The 16,165-nt window shown below is 52.3% G+C and overlaps 1 long non-coding RNA gene across 1 annotated transcript in view; it reads left to right on the top strand.

Moving 5' to 3' along the window:
- LOC101692483 overlaps positions 1-15,392 on the top strand; it is a 253,486-nt gene extending 238,094 nt beyond the window's left edge. Inside the window, exons 4-8 of the long non-coding RNA XR_006608451.1 lie at positions 9,170-9,469; positions 9,594-9,774; positions 9,854-9,911; positions 15,107-15,163; positions 15,249-15,392. This is a non-coding gene — a long non-coding RNA (uncharacterized LOC101692483). The remainder of the gene's footprint in view (positions 1-9,169; positions 9,470-9,593; positions 9,775-9,853; positions 9,912-15,106; positions 15,164-15,248) is intronic.
- The last annotated feature ends 773 nt before the right edge of the window (positions 15,393-16,165 follow it).

Raw genomic sequence — 16,165 nt, 5'->3', positions numbered from 1 at the left:
CAAATACGATGTTTCTACTTGACTTTCAAAGAGCATTCTCAGTACTTCTTTATGGTCTCATGACCTCATGCTATAATTAAGGGGAACGAAGTCTCAGTGAGACAGTCACAGTGAGCATGTTTAACTAAACCCATGCTGAGAAAACTGTCTGCAAGAAATGAATGGTTTGCATTAAAAAGAGCCAAGCTTTAAAAGAAGACCGGATTTTCGTAGGGCACAATATTCAACAGCTCCTTAGGAACAGTACTGGAAGGTAGGAGGTCAGTAATGGGGTTTGTCTGCTTTCCCTTTCTGGACATGGCAGGGGGTTGGTCAGCAGTGTCAGCTTGGGGAGGGTCAGGCGCCCTGTGCGGGAAGGGCGTGGATGCCTCAAGGGTGGGGGAAACCTGTATACCCTGTGTGGGGGTCAGGGTGCCCCACAGTTGGGGGCCCAAAGTTCCCAGGGTAGAGGGATATGTGCCCCAGGAGGGGGACCTGGGCACCCCTCAATAGGGGGGAATGTGTGTCCTGTGGGAGAGGACCATGTATCCTGGAGGGGCTGTGTCCCGTGGGGGGCTGTGATGTGGGGTTTAAAGCTTGAGTCCAGTTGTACCTGGTAATGTCCCCTGATTCCCAAGTCCATTACCTTTTTTAAAGGGACCTAAAAAGGGGACAATCCAAAGTAAAATGAGGGGTCATGCATGATACAGGGAGATGCCGAGAGGCTGAGAGGAAGGAACAGCCTCAGGGAGCTGTGGGTTTGCTGTGGCTCTTGCCGGGGACCCACTGCACGCACACACCCACGTCTGTGTCGCCAGGGCTGGTATCTAGAGCTAGCGTGCCGGTAGGTGGCATATGTCCTGTGCTCTCACGTACACTTTTATAGTACCCTGCAGCCCAGTGTGGGCTCAACGTGGCCTTACACTCTAGAGGCACGTGCTGGCCAGGAATGTGGCCATGCAGGTGGGCAGACCCAGGCCTGAGCTGGTGTTCATCCCACGGGGCGGGGGTGTCTGCATACTCCCTAGAGGTCCTGCCTCCTTCCCAAGGGGGCTCTCCCCTGCCCAGGCTGGGGTGGGAGGCTCTCGGGGTCTTGCTCACCTCACACGCGATCACAGCTGTGCGAGCACATGGTAGCTGTGTATGTGTGGGAGCCATGTGCCTGACACATGCCCTCATTATCTGCTCCTACTGTGTCCCTGCTGTGACCTCCCCTTCGGGTGGCTTTTGTGGCTGCTTGGTTTGGGTAGGTGCCTGGAGAAAAGTGCAGAAGCTTCATCACCCATGCTATCGAGGAGGCCCAGGCTTGGGTCCTGTATTAGATGTCATCGTGGGCAGGCTGCAGGCAGGGCGACTCTGACATGTCTGCAGGTGGCTGAGGGAGAAGTGGGCTTGGTGGGGCGGTTCCCGGCCCTGGTGTATGACAGAGTGCTCCCTGAAACTTTGTGGGGATGGGGTGGCCCAAATGCTCACTCGTGAGGCCTGCCGCCTGTCCTCACCCAGGTCCATTGGCCCTGGCCCCTTGGCTCGTCCAGGGAGCATGGCGTGGGTTCACCAGCACGGCGGCTGGGCTCCGGATGGGGTCCACCGACTGAAGGAGGACTCAGTGCCGTCTCGGGGACGGTGTTCAGACACGGAAGCTTTTCTCAGTTGTATTTTTGTCATTTTTTAATGGAAATTATCTTTTTACTTAGTGCCTCCCCCTCCGGATTATAATATTTTTAATACCAGAAATATATTTTAAATCTCTTAAACTCATGTTTTATCCCCCAGGTGGTGCCTGGCATGAGGCCAACGCCCAATGCATGTGAGAATGGAACTGACATTTAAGTTGTTTTTCATTTTTTGGCTTCTATGATATTAAAACCATCATTTCTAACCTGCCTGTGCTAATGAGTTTCCTTAGTGTTGTCCCTAGAAGTGGAAATATGGGCTGAAAGTGTCTGCATGTTTGTATCTCTTGCTGCATATTTCCAAACGTCGTTCCCCTTGGGGAGGCACGGATCTATGTCACACCAGCAAATGTGAGCGAGCCCTGCACGGCAGCTTCCCTGTGTCTGACCGTTTTACTGTGTCTCCTGTCTTCCAAAACTGGGTAGGCTAAAAGCAGCGCCTCGTTACTCCTTTGAGTTGGGTTTCGAGATTGTTGCCGCATGCAGCACACAGTAGGTGGGCTCTGGGTTTCCAAGCACCGTGTGGTTCTGGTACGGACTTAGCATGTGCTGTGTGCTCTGGGACTAGCTGAGGTCGGACTGGAAGGCATTGCAGTGACACTCTGGAATGTGGACACACGCGCTCGGCCTTTTTTGCCTCATGACACCTATGAGTCTGAGGTGACGCACGTGAAGGAATCGGAGTCTGTCCACAGCCGTCCTGCCAACCCTCTGGGCCTGTCGTGCATTGGAACTAACTATCCACCCAGGTTGACCGTCGGATGGATTTATGACCATGCTCCGACAAATGCAGAAGCTTTCTTTGGTGCCAGGGCAACAGCACACCAGTAACTGGACCCTATTCCGCACCATTCTCCGCCCTAGTTTGTAATATCCACTTGGCACCATATGAATTGTCCATTTCAAAATGCCGTCCTGTTTCACATCCTCCAGCTGTGTGACAACACAAGTATCATGTAGTGATCAAAGTCTGCCGGCACCGTGGAGTAACACCGTAGGGAGTGGCTCCGCACCTTGACTGCAGGGCTGGTTACGGAAACACACACACAAAATCAGGGCGGTACCACCGTACACACAGTGTGCCCGTGCCAGTCTCCTGGGTGTGGGGACTAAGGCGTCCACACGGGGAGGTGTACACAGGGCCGCTCTCCACTCCTCTGCATCTGTCTTCCTCTGCATTCTGTCTTAATGGGCATCTGTAATAATTTCAAAATAAGTTGAAAAACATCTTATTGGCCATCTGTGAAGGGTTCACAGCACATTGGATGAGAATTGCTGACATCGTGTGCTGGAAGGAAGGCCTTGTGCTGATTCCCTAACAGAGTGTTTGCTTGCGCTCCCTGGGGACAATTGTTGACCTTCATTTTGTTGACGTGAAGTTTCTGTGACTCCCACTGAGAAAGGTGTATCTTCAAAGAAGGCCAGGAAAATCAGCCTCCTCCTTCCTAAGGATGCCTGCCTCGTCGCCTGAGCAGGGCACACATCCTAACATTTACATGGTGCCTCTGCCCCAGGAATTCCAGACCCCACAGCTTCATGGATCTGTCTGGTCATATTCTCACCCCTTGTGGAGTTTAGTCCCCAAATGGTGTTTCCTGAGACAGTGCTCCAGATGTCCTGCGACCGGCAGGATTAGAGCTCGGGTTAGAGAGGAGGTCAGGGGGCAGCAGGCCAACAGTGCCAACCAGGGATCAGCGCTACTCGAGAGAACGGTGCACCACACCATGTGTGTGGCCCAGGATCAGGTGACCCCAAGTGTGCATGGCTCTTACTTCCTGTGTCCCGTGCCAGGCAGTTTCTAGAGGGGCCTTCCGGGGAGGACACCCCATTGGCTGCCTTGAGTACCTCCTCCTGCTCAATGCCTTGTGCCGCAAGGTAGCAATGCCTTTTATTTTTTTTTACAGACATTTTTTTTTTTTTTTTTTGGTTGAGATCGTTGACACATGATACGTGTGTTTCTGGTGTGCAACATAGTGATTCCACAGGTTTGCGCTACGTTGTCTCTTAATACTGATAGCTCCTGATGCATCTTACTAGACATCTTGGTCATGGACAGAGTTGGGAGACTTCTTCACACGCCAGCAGGAACAACATCTGCGTGGTTCCCCTTGTCTTGGTCAGTGTGGCTACATCACATTGTGGGGTTCCCTTTAAAGATGAAGGTGCTTGTGGGGGTCTTTCTTGTGGGTGCTTTGGGGTGGGGGGAAAAACCTGTGGGCAGGCTGGTTCGCTGGCTCCAGCATCCTGTGTGGGTGTCAGCAGTAGGAATGCCCAGCACCCTTATGAAGAACCCCACATAGGAAGGCGGCTGATTTGGGCACGTCATGAAATGTATTTTGTGTCTTAAATGAAGTTGTGATTTTAGGAACAGGGTTTTGGTTTATTTTGAGCTCTGAATTAAGAGAATTTGTGTTTCTCAGATTTTTTTAGCAAAGGCATTTTAAAAGAGAAAATGTGTTGTAATGGGGTACAGATTTTCTGGTGCTTGTTTTTTTTTTTTTAAGATTTTATTTATTTATTTGACAGAGAGAGATCACAAGTAGGCAGAGAGAGGCAGGCAGAGAGAGAGAGAGGAGGAAGCAGGCTCCCTGCCGAGCAGAGAGCCCGATGCGGGACTCGATCCCGGGACACGAGATCATGACCTGAGCTGAAGGCAGCGGCTTAACCCACTGAGCCACCCAGGTGCCCCTGGTGCTTGGTTTTTGAAGAAGCCTTGTCTCTCTGGTAATCAGGTGCCCCATATATGGGAGCTGATGTGTTCCCTGCAGTCTGATGGGTTAGGGAAGCTGTGAGCACATGCTTTCACATAATTAGTTGAAAGCAACATATATTCTCCAGGCTAGAATAAACTTAAGTATTATCTATTTTTCATCCAAATTGGTTAAGCGAAGCCAGATTCGGATCTATCTCATCATCAGACTTTTTACTTCTGAAATTAGGTATTTTTAAAATCGAGGGTCAAGATTTGATCAAGATGTAAATTCCAGTTACCATTTAGAACTATTGCAAAAATTTAAGAAGGTTATTTGCAAAATGGATTGCCATTAGTTTCTATGAGGATGATGAACTATTTTAGCTTTTTTTTGCACATTTATATTTCAACTTGTATGTATTAGTGTGAATACATTAATACATACAAGAGATATTGAAGACTTTTACTAATTATATTGTGTGATTTTAACATAATTATGATTGTATTATAGTAATTTGTAACAACTTTTAATAAGAATTATATTCTTGAAAAGGGAACAGTGAATATTTGTATGTAAAATCATATTTTCTTATTGATTCATTGTAATTTAGATGGCTCGCTGTTCCCACGTGAGTCGAAGCATAACACATAAAAACATAACTTGAAATCCTAGCAAATACTTAATGCAGTGTGCCTTTGTTAGTGGGAGCAGTTCCCCTTTCCTCTCTGGTTGTACATCTTGAGTAAGTGAACACTCAGCGACGTTTTGAGAAGTTATGAGCGACCGCACAGGCCTCACAACCATCACAACCCCGTCAGATGCCAGCGAGGAGCAGGGGAGGGCAGGGAGCCGAGGGCCCCAGGGCACGAAGCAGGATGGCTGCTCACATTCCGTCCCTCGACCCCCCAGAGGCCCTCAGGGGGATGTGGCTGTAATCTCACCTCTTTTATTTCTGTGGGGTATTAGGGGGTACACGTTGTTGGCATGGGAGGCCCTGCAGCAGCTGCGGACGCGCAAAGGCGAGCATCGCATCCTCCTCTTCATTTCTGCCCGGCGGCTGTCCTCACTGCAATGCATGCTGCTCCCGCAAGGGGCCTACGCCCCCAGGTTCCCCGCCTGCCCGGCCCTCTTGTCCCCTACGCTCACTCCTCCTGCCTTCATGAAATAGATTCACCTTCAGTTAACTAAGGCCCAATCTACGTGGCTATCAAGAATACACCCGGTTTCTGTTTTATCATCATGTGAGCTCCCTGGGTGATGAGCAGGACCGGCTGTTTCTGTAATGGCTCACTTGACCCGGGGAGCGCCGAGTAGATGTTCTGAAGAAGGATTTAACTGTCAAAAATGTGACCGTCATCCGGAGTTAATACCTGAAGCAGACCTGGACGGAAGCGCTGCGGTGTTTCGTAAGGGTGAATGGTGAGGGGGATATCGAAATTGGAGGGAGGGCATGAGCCGTCTGCGCCGGGTGTTCCCCCAGCTGGAGTCCGTCGCACAGGAAGTGGATAGAGTGGGACAGTCACAGTCCGTGTCCGCGGCAAGCAGTCATGACCCCGATTTAACTCAGGAGTTCGTTTTCTTCTCCTGGGAATTTGCGCTGTAAAGAGCCCGAGCTCCCTGCTCCCCATTCATTCTAGCCTGCCCCGCGTGCAAAATAGGCCACGTCTCCTGTGTCTTGAGGCGTGTGGTCCTTGCTTACAGAACCCCGGCACTTGCAAGGGAAAGTGAGACTCATTTTAGAGATTGTTCTCTAAACTAGAGAATAATCAAGAGCAAAGGCCCATCTCTCTTCTCAGGAGCTTTACAGGAGACTGTGCTAGACGTGGTTTGTCACTAACAAGCACTTAGGATGCTTGCGTTTCTGCACACTTGGGGTCACGCAACTGAAGGATAAACGTGGAATCTGTCTTTAAAAGCAAGTTTCCAGGTACTGCTTTAAATTAAAAAAGGAGTGTTGTGGCTTCACTGCAGTTCTTCTTGTAGTTCGTATCCATGAGCTGAAGAATTATATTCAACAGACTATTAAGAATATCTTTTATTTGGTTAAGCACCAGCTATTTGGGTATAAACACCCGTGTACGCGTGCACGTCCACACAGGTAGCCGACAGCTCCTGTTCTGGTAAAGATGTTCAGTGGAGCTTCGTGAGATTTTTATAGAAATTGTGAGTGGGAGGGATTATCTGGGAGGCAGCCACCGCAGGGGTCTGATTTGCAGGACCTCAGAAAAATACCTCCCCGATTCCCTCCCTTCCTCGCTGCCTTTCTCCCTGCAGAATGAGCTCCTGATGGTCTCGAGGACTTTCTGTTCTAATAGCCCCCAGTGACACTTGACTAAAACCTCAGAAATCCCAACTGGGAAGCCCTTGGGTGCGATTTCCCTCGGGGTGTAAATACAGGCGGGGCAGCAAGCTCAGACAGGTGGCCCTGGGGGTTGGAGTCACTGACGAGGAGCTGGGAGCTGGTGACACACGGTTTCGCATACAGGTTTGTGTGAATTTTGTCAAGGGGGTTTCTCTTGTTCTTTAGCTCGTCATGTGTAGATGGACGTGGGAACACATTCTAAATTCGAGAGTGGGGGCGCCTGGGGACTCCGTTAAGCAACTGCCTTCGGCTTGGGTTGTGATCCCGGGGTCCTGGGATCAAGTTCGTCATCGGCCTCTGCTCAGTGGGGAGTCTGCTTCTCCCTCTGACCCTCCCCTTCTGTGCTTTCTCTCTCTCTCTCTCAAATAAATAAAATCTTTTAAAATAAATTCGAGAGTGGTTCCAGGAGTGGCTCAGAGCAGGGAGTACGGCTTTCAGAGGAGACAAGGGCCTTGGGGCCGCTGTACAGGCTCTGTGAACGAGGGCCCCGTGCATGGCGAGCCTCTGCAAGCTGGTCTGCCTCGAGCAGGCTGTCCGGGTTTCTCAGATGGGCTTGAAGCTCGGCTCTGTGGCGCCCTCTTGGCATTGAACCTTGAACCGCTGCACTGTGACCTGCTCCTCTGACAACTGTTTGCCTTCTGTCCCCAATGAGCTTAAACACCTGCCCACTTTCTTCTTACAGTTCCCTCTGTTTCTGGAATCAAACGGAAAACACTGATGGGAACCTGTTTTAAAAACTCATGTATCTTTGGGATCAAAAGTGCCGCAAATGCATGCCCCTGGCTCCGGAGGCCGGTGCCCCCAGGAGCTCCTGTCTGTGGTGGGTGACCGCAGCCTCCCTCTGCCGCATCATGGTGCAGGTCAGGACAATAGCCAGATGCTTGTTAAATGCCTGATGATTTAAAATTCGTACCTTGTTTAATCTCCTGACACTGTGCGATGCCCCTGCCAGTGCCATTCCCATTTATGCAGGAAGAGGCCTGGGCAGGGAGGGGGTTTCCATCTTGGCACAGCTAATAAATGCTGAGTCATGATGCCCCCTGTCCCGCCTGCCCTAGATGCCGGTTCTGTCTGGGACACTGGGATTTACTGCTGGTTTGTTGAAATTCCCATGCTACTAACCCTCTTCCTGTGAGGGGTGAGGGGCTCACTGTATATATTTGGAACTAAGTCATCGGTGTGATAAAGTTAAGCATTTGTTAAAAATGCCTACTGGGTAGTCCTGCATGCAGAACACAGCAGAGCTTTGTAGCCTCTTGTGAACTGATGAGAAAAAGCATATGCACAGACCAAAGAGCCAGAGAGGATCCCCGAGGCTGGTGTGCGGCGGGTGGGGTTGAGACCAGATCCTGCCGAGTCCCAGCGAGCGCGAGAGCTCACTGTGCGATCCCTGGGGCTGGGGTGCGACCTTGGTCTTGAATGCGGCTGGACATGAGCTCGTGAGGGGAGGAACAGGACTTTCCAGGAGGGCAGAAGCATCAGCAGGGGTGGGAGCGGGTAGGTGTTTGATGTCTCTGTGGCAGGGTCCCTTGCATTACTCCGACACACTGTTCACGCCGGTCACCAGTGGCCCTGACATGGGACGTGCTGGGATGTCCTTGCCAAGAACAGACGATGGTGCTGTCCCTCTCTGCTATGTCTAGGCGCCAGTGCTGACTTGTCTCACTGTGTCTCATAGGGTGTCCATACGCCAGAGCTTTGGAGAGTGTCCCTGCACTAACCCTCTGTTGGGCATGTGTCCTCCTCCATCTCGGCACAGCATAGGCGTATTCTATCCCAGCCCTCCCATGGCCTGAGTTCAGGGCCAGTGAACTGCAGTCTGAGTCCCCCTGCCTGTTCTGTGAAGAAGGTTTTACCAGAGCTCTCCGACACCCATTGCTTCGTGTTGCCCCCGGGCTGTTTTCCTGCTACAGGGATAGTTGGAGCAGAGGCTCTTCTCTCGAGGGCTCTTCCAGCAAACGCCTGACCGTGTCCTCGCTGCCCCTCTATGCGGTCATGCTCTGCTCTGGTTCATGCGCTCACATGGTTAGGGCTCTCTCCTCTCACTGATACAGGTGGTTGCGAGTGTGTAAGTGAGCTGGACTCCAAAGGGGGAAACTCGAGCACTGCATGTGACCACTGGTATCTGCCTGTGGTTCTGTTTTGCATCAGGTTGGGAAGTTCTCCTGTAAAGACATCACATTAGTGTCCTGCTGGTCAGCTCACCAGCTCTTGGATGCTCTGAGAGCACGTGCACACTCCCGTGCTGGGGTTGACCAGCATCCCCAGCAGTCAGAGACCCCAGAGACCGTGGTTCTCGTCCTGCCTCGCTCTGCACAAACTGGGCTGTAGGCACACGTTTCTCTTGGCAGAAATTAAGGTGAATTCATCCTCACAATCAAGCTGAAGACTTCTACATCAAGTAACGCATGATACTTAACCAAAATTCGTCAGTTTTATATTAATTGGCTACTTTATTCCAGACCTTACTCTTGAAGTATTTTCTTACTTCAGAGGAGACACATTTCAACGGTCGCTTCAGCTAAAACAGCACTATTTGAGATTTCATCTTCTTGCCCATTAAAGAACTGTTTGGCGCCTTGTTGTGTGTGATTTACTTTCCAAACCTTGAAGTGCTGCGCGAACCACGGCACACTGGCACAGTTGGAGTAGCTGGTGTGAAGAGCAGTGGGAAGGCGGGTCCGACACTCCTGGCGGGGAGATGGACACCGTGCTCGTGGGTGTTGGATGTTCTCGAAGCCCAGGAGGAAGCCGCTGAGCAGGTCAGTCCCATTACATGTGCTCTTGGCCTGTCCTGTTTGGAAGAGTCATTGAGGGTGTGCAGGTCCCGTCATCCCTGGTGTGACGCTCACTATCATACAGGCCTTATTCTTTTATAATGAATAGGAACCACGTTTCCTCCCTGAGAAATGCCACGTCATGTTGCCTTCTCACATGTGCTTACGGGTGGCAGCTTGGTGTTGGAACACAGAAACCTCTCTCCCTCGTGTGCCAAGATTTGAGGTGATGGTCCCCAGGCCAGCGTGTCTCCCCTGCAAAGTATCACCACCCAGGACAACTCTACAAAGTAAGATTTTCGCCCAGAATCTTATGTAAAAGAGAATTCTCTCTGTGTCTTGAGTGTAACGTTTGCCCTCTGTGGACAGGGTTCGAGAACAGCTTGCCGTCCTCATCTGCTGGTGGAGGCCGCTTCTGGGCGTGAAGGTGAGTTAGTAATCCCCACGTCTGCAGGGGATGTGGCTTATTTTCCTTGGGATCCTGATTACTGCTGAGTTTGCTTCGGTGTGGTTATAGGAATGAGTGGAATTTATGTTTTGGCGATACTCTCTCACCTGCTGCTTCTGCCGAGCTAGGGACAGAGGTAGGATTGGCAATCCAGCCAGTGTCGTCTGGGCCTTGGGTCATGAGCGCTGACGCCTTACAGGGGACAGACTCTCCCACAGGTCCTCCTTCCAGGACAGCCTGTGTGCCTGCTTGGAGGGGGTGGAAACAGTATTTCTCTTGTCAACACGTAAGACCTTGACCGGGACGCAGACACAAATATGAGAGAGAGAGGGCTCTGTAGTGTCCGTGCGTCGTTTTCCAGTAAAAGTAAATTATACCATTACTCAGGCATTTGAATAGTGGAACAGCTTTTGTGGATGATCTTGCAGGTAGTTGAACTTGTTCATTTGTCTGCTTTAGAAATACAGGGAGGCCATCCCGTTACGAAGAAGGTTCTGGCTTCCAGAGTAGCCAGTTGTGGTGGGAGGCGGAGAGGCATGCTACAGCATGGCCAGGAATTGTTAGCAGAGCCCAGAAGACCCAGTGTTGTCAGGTGCTCAGACTCCCTGAGGTGTGGCTGGCCTGAAGGCGAGCTTCTCTCCATCAGCAAGTACTTGTTCGCTGATTCTTTGTCTGAGCGCAGCGCTCTGGTCCATCCTCCAGGAGCAAGAACTTCCTCGTGGCCAGCCACAGTTTTGGGAAAGCTTCACCCACATGGTCTCCCCTCATTTTGCACTGAGTCAGGGAATGGGTGGGGGTCTTAGACTTGTGACCGTGTGGTGGGTTGGCTCATCGGCGTGTGTCTGAGACTTGGGGGTGCTAGTTCCAGTGTCACCTGCACAGTAGGTCTTCACCGGGGTCGTACTGCTCATACCCTGATCTTAGGAGTCCTCGAGTTCAAAAGAACCAAAACCCAATCAAACTGTCTTAGGCAAAAATGAGGCTGGTTCTCTGACTGTCGAGAGAGTCCTTCCAGAGTTCACAAGGCACAGAGGAGAGCACTTGCTTCCAGCTCTGGGTTTGCAGGACCTGAAGGTCCACACTTGAGGCACAGAACATAGTCTGTCTGCAGACTCGGGATTGCTGGAGGAGTGAGTCCGAGTGGCTCCACGGGGCCAGTGTCCAGCCGCCTCACCTTCACTCACGTGCTGGCTGGTCAGGGGCCCTGAGAGCAGGCCAAGTGGTCACCAGAACCTACTGCAGGAGGGCCCACGGCTGGTCTACACCTTTCCTAGATGGAGAGGCTGTAAGGCAGAGGTAGAAATAAGTTTTCCACACGTCAGCTGGTAAGGAAGTGTTTGATCTAGAGTGAAAATCCTTACTGGCTTATCCTAGAATTCCTCCCCCGTGATGGCCTTAGGTTTCAGAGTCTGTATTCACTGCTCCAGGAACAGGTAGGGGTGGCCGGTATGCAGTGTCTAAGGACTTCCTCTAGTGGGAAGAGGCTTCGTAGGAAGGGTCCTGATGTGTGGAATTGCTGATTTTTCTCAGGCAAAAAGAGATCGGTAAGCCACCAGGCACAGAAAACAGAGTCTCTTGTATCTTGCGTTTGTTCAGGGAAGAACAGTTGAAATGGCCCACTTTGCTTCCTGATGGCAGGAATGGTCTTGGGTGTGTGGCGCGGTCGGGGCACCTGTCTGACAGCAGAGACTTTATTGCTGGCAGTGAATAGCCTGCCCAGTGCAGCTCACACCCCTGGGCTGGTTTTCAGGGTGACTTTCCCCCTATTACAGACCCACAGATGGTGGGCGAGCAGAAACCGGTCTTGGCCGTCTTGACCTCAGGCAGCCAGAGGCCTGGGAGAACTGATATGATAAAGAGAGTTAATGAGACAAATAATTCCGTAAAATGGTGGGAACTCAACCACAGAGTTCAGAAGACTTAAGTTCAGATGATTTTTCTGAGCGTTTCCTGTGGGAGAGGCTGCGGACCCCGTGGAGTCTCTTGACTCTGCGCCTGTAACAGCCCAGCCAGCGTGGGGCCTAGGGCGTGTGCCGTGTCCTCTCCTTGTGGCGGGCCGTGTGGACCCATCACTGTCCGACTCCCTGTTGTGCCTGTCTCCGGCACCTCCTGGGACACCTCCCTCCCTGAGTCCCTGCTGCTGTGGCAGGGTTGCACGTGTTGGGGGAAGCCATGCAGTCCCAGTGACTGAACTGGTTGCTGGTGACCAGGAGGTGCAGGGCTGAGTCCAGAACAAGGTGTGAGGTGCCTGAGCCCTGCCTACCCCCCAAACCCCCACAAGGTTCCCTCACCCTTGGGGGCAGAGAATCCGATGCAAACGTAGATGCTGTTTTCCCGCTGGCAGTGAAGTTCTTCCAGAAGGCTTGTCTGTTCCCACTGAACTCCACAAACCTGAGCGAGCGTTCAGGTGTTGCCCACATGGAGGGGGTATCGGGGGCTGTCCCTGTGAGCAGGCTTGTGGCTAGCACATGGCTGCTGTGCACAGAGAAGGGGCCTCATGCCAGCATCTTGACTGAGGGACCGAGGCACCAGGTGCTCCTTCCCAGGTGTCCATGTGACACTGGCTTTCCCGCTTTCCAAGGACACAGTGCCACTGAGAGATGCACCATTTAGTGTGGACACCAGGGGACGAGGGAGCGACAGACACCCTCTGAGGAGATGAGAGCTTGTGGGGGGGGACTTCCAAAGTGCAACGGTCACGTCTGGATGTTAGCTTCTACAAATAAGGGGTTCTCTTACATTCTGGATGATTCTAGAAGGTGTGTCCTGACTCACTTCCAGAAAGGTCAGGGTATTTGAAGATACAAAGTAGAATCTCACCTGGGAGGGTTTGGTGGAAGGTGTTCCTTTGCATCTGCCTGGCTCTGGGGCTGTGGGGGTGGTGTCCAGGCTGGGCGTGCTTTCCTATCGGCAGTCATGGGTCGCAGACCCGTTCAGACCTACAGGATGATCCACTGAAATGACTGACCCACATTCTCAGTGAGGTTCTTCCCGTGCATTGACTATAAGCATGCCCATGGCAGGTTCCCGTCTGCCCACATGGGCCTGGCCAAGACCCCAAAACGGGCCCTGTGGTTTTGTTGCCAGCAGGATCCCCGTCCGCACCATCTCTCCTGCTCCCAGCCACTTGCCTGCCATAACGCGTGTCCCTGAGGTTGGTTCTCCCCTGACTGGGGCGGGGGGTGATGTCCTGCTCCCACGGCAGCGTGTGTGCATTCCTGTTTTCAGATACTACTGCTGAGTCCCTCCATCTGCGAGTGCTCAAACTTTACCGTTTGCATAAACAGGTTGCTGTCAAAGCGCTCAGCAAATTCTTGGCTGCATTATGAATGGGGATGGCCGTGGGCTATTGTCTCTCTTTCTCTTGGCCTCCAGCCACTGGTCTTTATTTACCTCCATCTAGCCACCACGGGGCAAGGCAGGGACAGCATGTGTTCAGCCTGGGTGGGATGAGGTCCCAGTGGACGATGACTCCCCCACGGGAGATGCTTGAGGTTCTCTCGTGCGTTACCAGGTCCCCTTGGTGACAGCCGGCGTGGGCATTGGCCTTTCTCATCGTACCACAGAGACATGGGTGCCGCAGGGGGCCCTGTGGCCTCTGAACAAATCACTTTCCCCTGCCGGTGTGGTGGGGTCGGAGGCAGAACCGAGTGACAAGCTGACCCATGCTCTTGCACGCTGATGGGGACGGGGGCGGTGCTGTGGGTTTGTTTTCTGTGCCCATGCTGAGGGGTAGAGGTCACCATGCAATTTTCCAGAACTCACCTGTGCAAAGTGAGCCTCGTACAGTGTCCTGCATCTCAGGGGATTAGACCATTGATCCCTAGCACCCCCGCTGTTGCGATTAAGGACTGACCTGCTTCCCGACCTACGGTGTGGGTCCTTGTGCTGAGAGAGAAGCCAGGAGTGCAGTCCTGGGGTGCAGTCTGGGTGACCGGGCTGACTGAATTCAGGAGGCATGTGATGTAGGCGTCCACGTTTTCTAAGGTTCTGCTTCTTTCCGGATCTGCAGTGCTTCCGCCTCTCTCAGCGTGCACTTGCGCAAGTGCACACGCATGTGCACACACGCAGAAATGCAGTCACTTCACGCATCTCATGTTTAATGCGTCTCGTGTTTACACGCATGTGTGTGTGTACTTCCGTGTCTGCGTGTGGGTACACATGTGCAGCCATGATTATAATGACCCGAACCCAGAAATAGGCCTGAGGCGGCGTCTCCATTTTGTGGGCTCTGTCTCCAGGGGAAACCTGTCTTCATCAGCTTGTCAGCCCTAACTGGCTTCTCACGTCATGGCATACGTGGCTTTCTAAGGAGCAGCCCCCCTGCTCCCTGTCCTCTGCTCCCAGCCCTGCCTCACTGCCCGTCTCCACTGCATCCCGTGCTGCTCAAGCTGCAGCAGACCCAGCATCCCAGGCTGTTTGGGATGCTTTTCTCTCGGGTCCCTGTCTGTTTAGCAAACCTTTACTCTAAACTCGCTGCGTGCCAGCACTGGGATGGCAGAGATTCCTAACATATGGTCCTTTCCGAAGGAGCTTGTTTTCTAGTTGGAGGAGGGACACCTAGACAGTATGGCTCCTATGACATAAGCGAGTCGGGAACAGAGCTGTCCCCGATGACTCCGCAATGGACCCTCCCGTGGAAGAGGCCAGTGCGTCAGGAGAGACAGGCAGCCCCAAGTGTGGAATCCCGGCCCCAGTGTACTCGCATGGGGAGCGCGGAGAATCCTCTCCGACATTTGGGCCCTGCCTGGTGCACAGCCACCTCTCCTGCCACTAACACTAAAGCCATGCCTCATGGGCTCTGACTGCTGTTTTCACTGATGTTGTTAGGAAGAGGGAGGAGGGATACGGGAGACCTGGGGTGCAGCCGTTCTGAGAGTGGGCACCGTTCATAACAGTGAGCAGCCACAGCAGGTGCGGTAGCTCGCGGCCTAGGCTGGGGCCACGGGAAGGGGAGGGGTGCAGCACGGAAGCTGCTTGGAGGCAGTGGCGAGGCCAGGGGCTTGGGGGGCTGCAGGGTTGAAGGACACGGCGTGTGCAGTCAGAGCCGGCCCGTGCGAGTGTGAGCCTCCGTCCGTCGTGCCGGTAACCCTCCCCAGCCCCGCGAGTGATGTCAGCTGCCGGGACCCTGACGGGCGGGTGCTCTGCTAATGTCTTGCTGTTTGGGTTTGCAGAAGACGGCTCAGTTTCCCTGATGCGCCCTCGGGGTGAGGTCACCGGGGACCCCAGCGGTAAGTGCGCCCTTGTCCCTTCTGCCTGCGGTTGGAGCCACTGGTTCTGCCACAGATCTTTCTGATGGTTTTCTTTTCTTCGCAGGTTACTCACAGGAGCACCGTTCTCCTCGGTCGCTACCGCACCCATCTCCACCTCAGCGCACTGAGAAGCATTGCAGCAGGAGCAGAAGAACATGGGAAGTTCTGTTACTGTTTAGCTATTGTATCAGGATATTGAAAACTGAAATTAAACCTTATAAAATATTTGGTGTGACTCAGGTTTCTTTCTTTCTTTTTTTTTTTTTTTAACTTTAGCTTTGTGAAGGTATAAGTGACATAAAATTGTAAGGAATATCCGTGCACATTGCGGTGGCCTAACATGCATGCACATAGTGACGGGGCCCCCACCGTCTAGTTGGTTGGCTTCCACACGGTGCCCTTGTTGGTGGTGAGGATGGTTAAGATCTTGTCTCTCAGCGAATTTCATGACGCATTAGTGTTCCTGACTGGGGTCACTGCGTTTCAGTGAGATCTGTGGGCCGGGCTCGTCCTAGAGCTGAAGGTTTGTGGCCTCCTGCTAACCTGCGCTCACTCCCTCCTCCCCACGGCTGCTTTTCCTGCCCGCACGGAGGACTTGACCTCTGTTGTTCTGTTTTGCTTTTAGATTGCTCATATAGGCCATGCGTGCGGTATTTGTCTTTTTCCACCTGGCTTATCTCACGGAGCAGGAGGCCCTCAGGGTCCATCCGTGTTGTTGGTAGTGGTAGGATTTCCTTACATCTCCCGGGAGGAAACATGCCAGTGTGTGTGTGTGAATATACATGTGCATGCTTGCGTATGTACCTACCTGCACCCTCTTCTGTGGTCATCTGTTGGTGGACACTTAGGTTGTTTTCCTAACGGTGCAGATTTCTTATTCAAGCAAAACAGCACATTTATGAATAAATCTTCGTGTATAAAAAATCTGAATGTATAAATTAACATTTCAGTGTTAATCGTGTATATTTATTCTTTAGGTAT

Source organism: Mustela putorius, unplaced genomic scaffold (genome assembly GCF_011764305.1).
Source record: "Mustela putorius furo isolate JIRA1106 unplaced genomic scaffold, ASM1176430v1.1 tig00000905_pilon_pilon_pilon, whole genome shotgun sequence".
NCBI classification, from domain to species: domain Eukaryota; kingdom Metazoa; phylum Chordata; class Mammalia; order Carnivora; family Mustelidae; genus Mustela; species Mustela putorius.
This window is presented reverse-complemented; position numbering and strand designations above follow the sequence as displayed.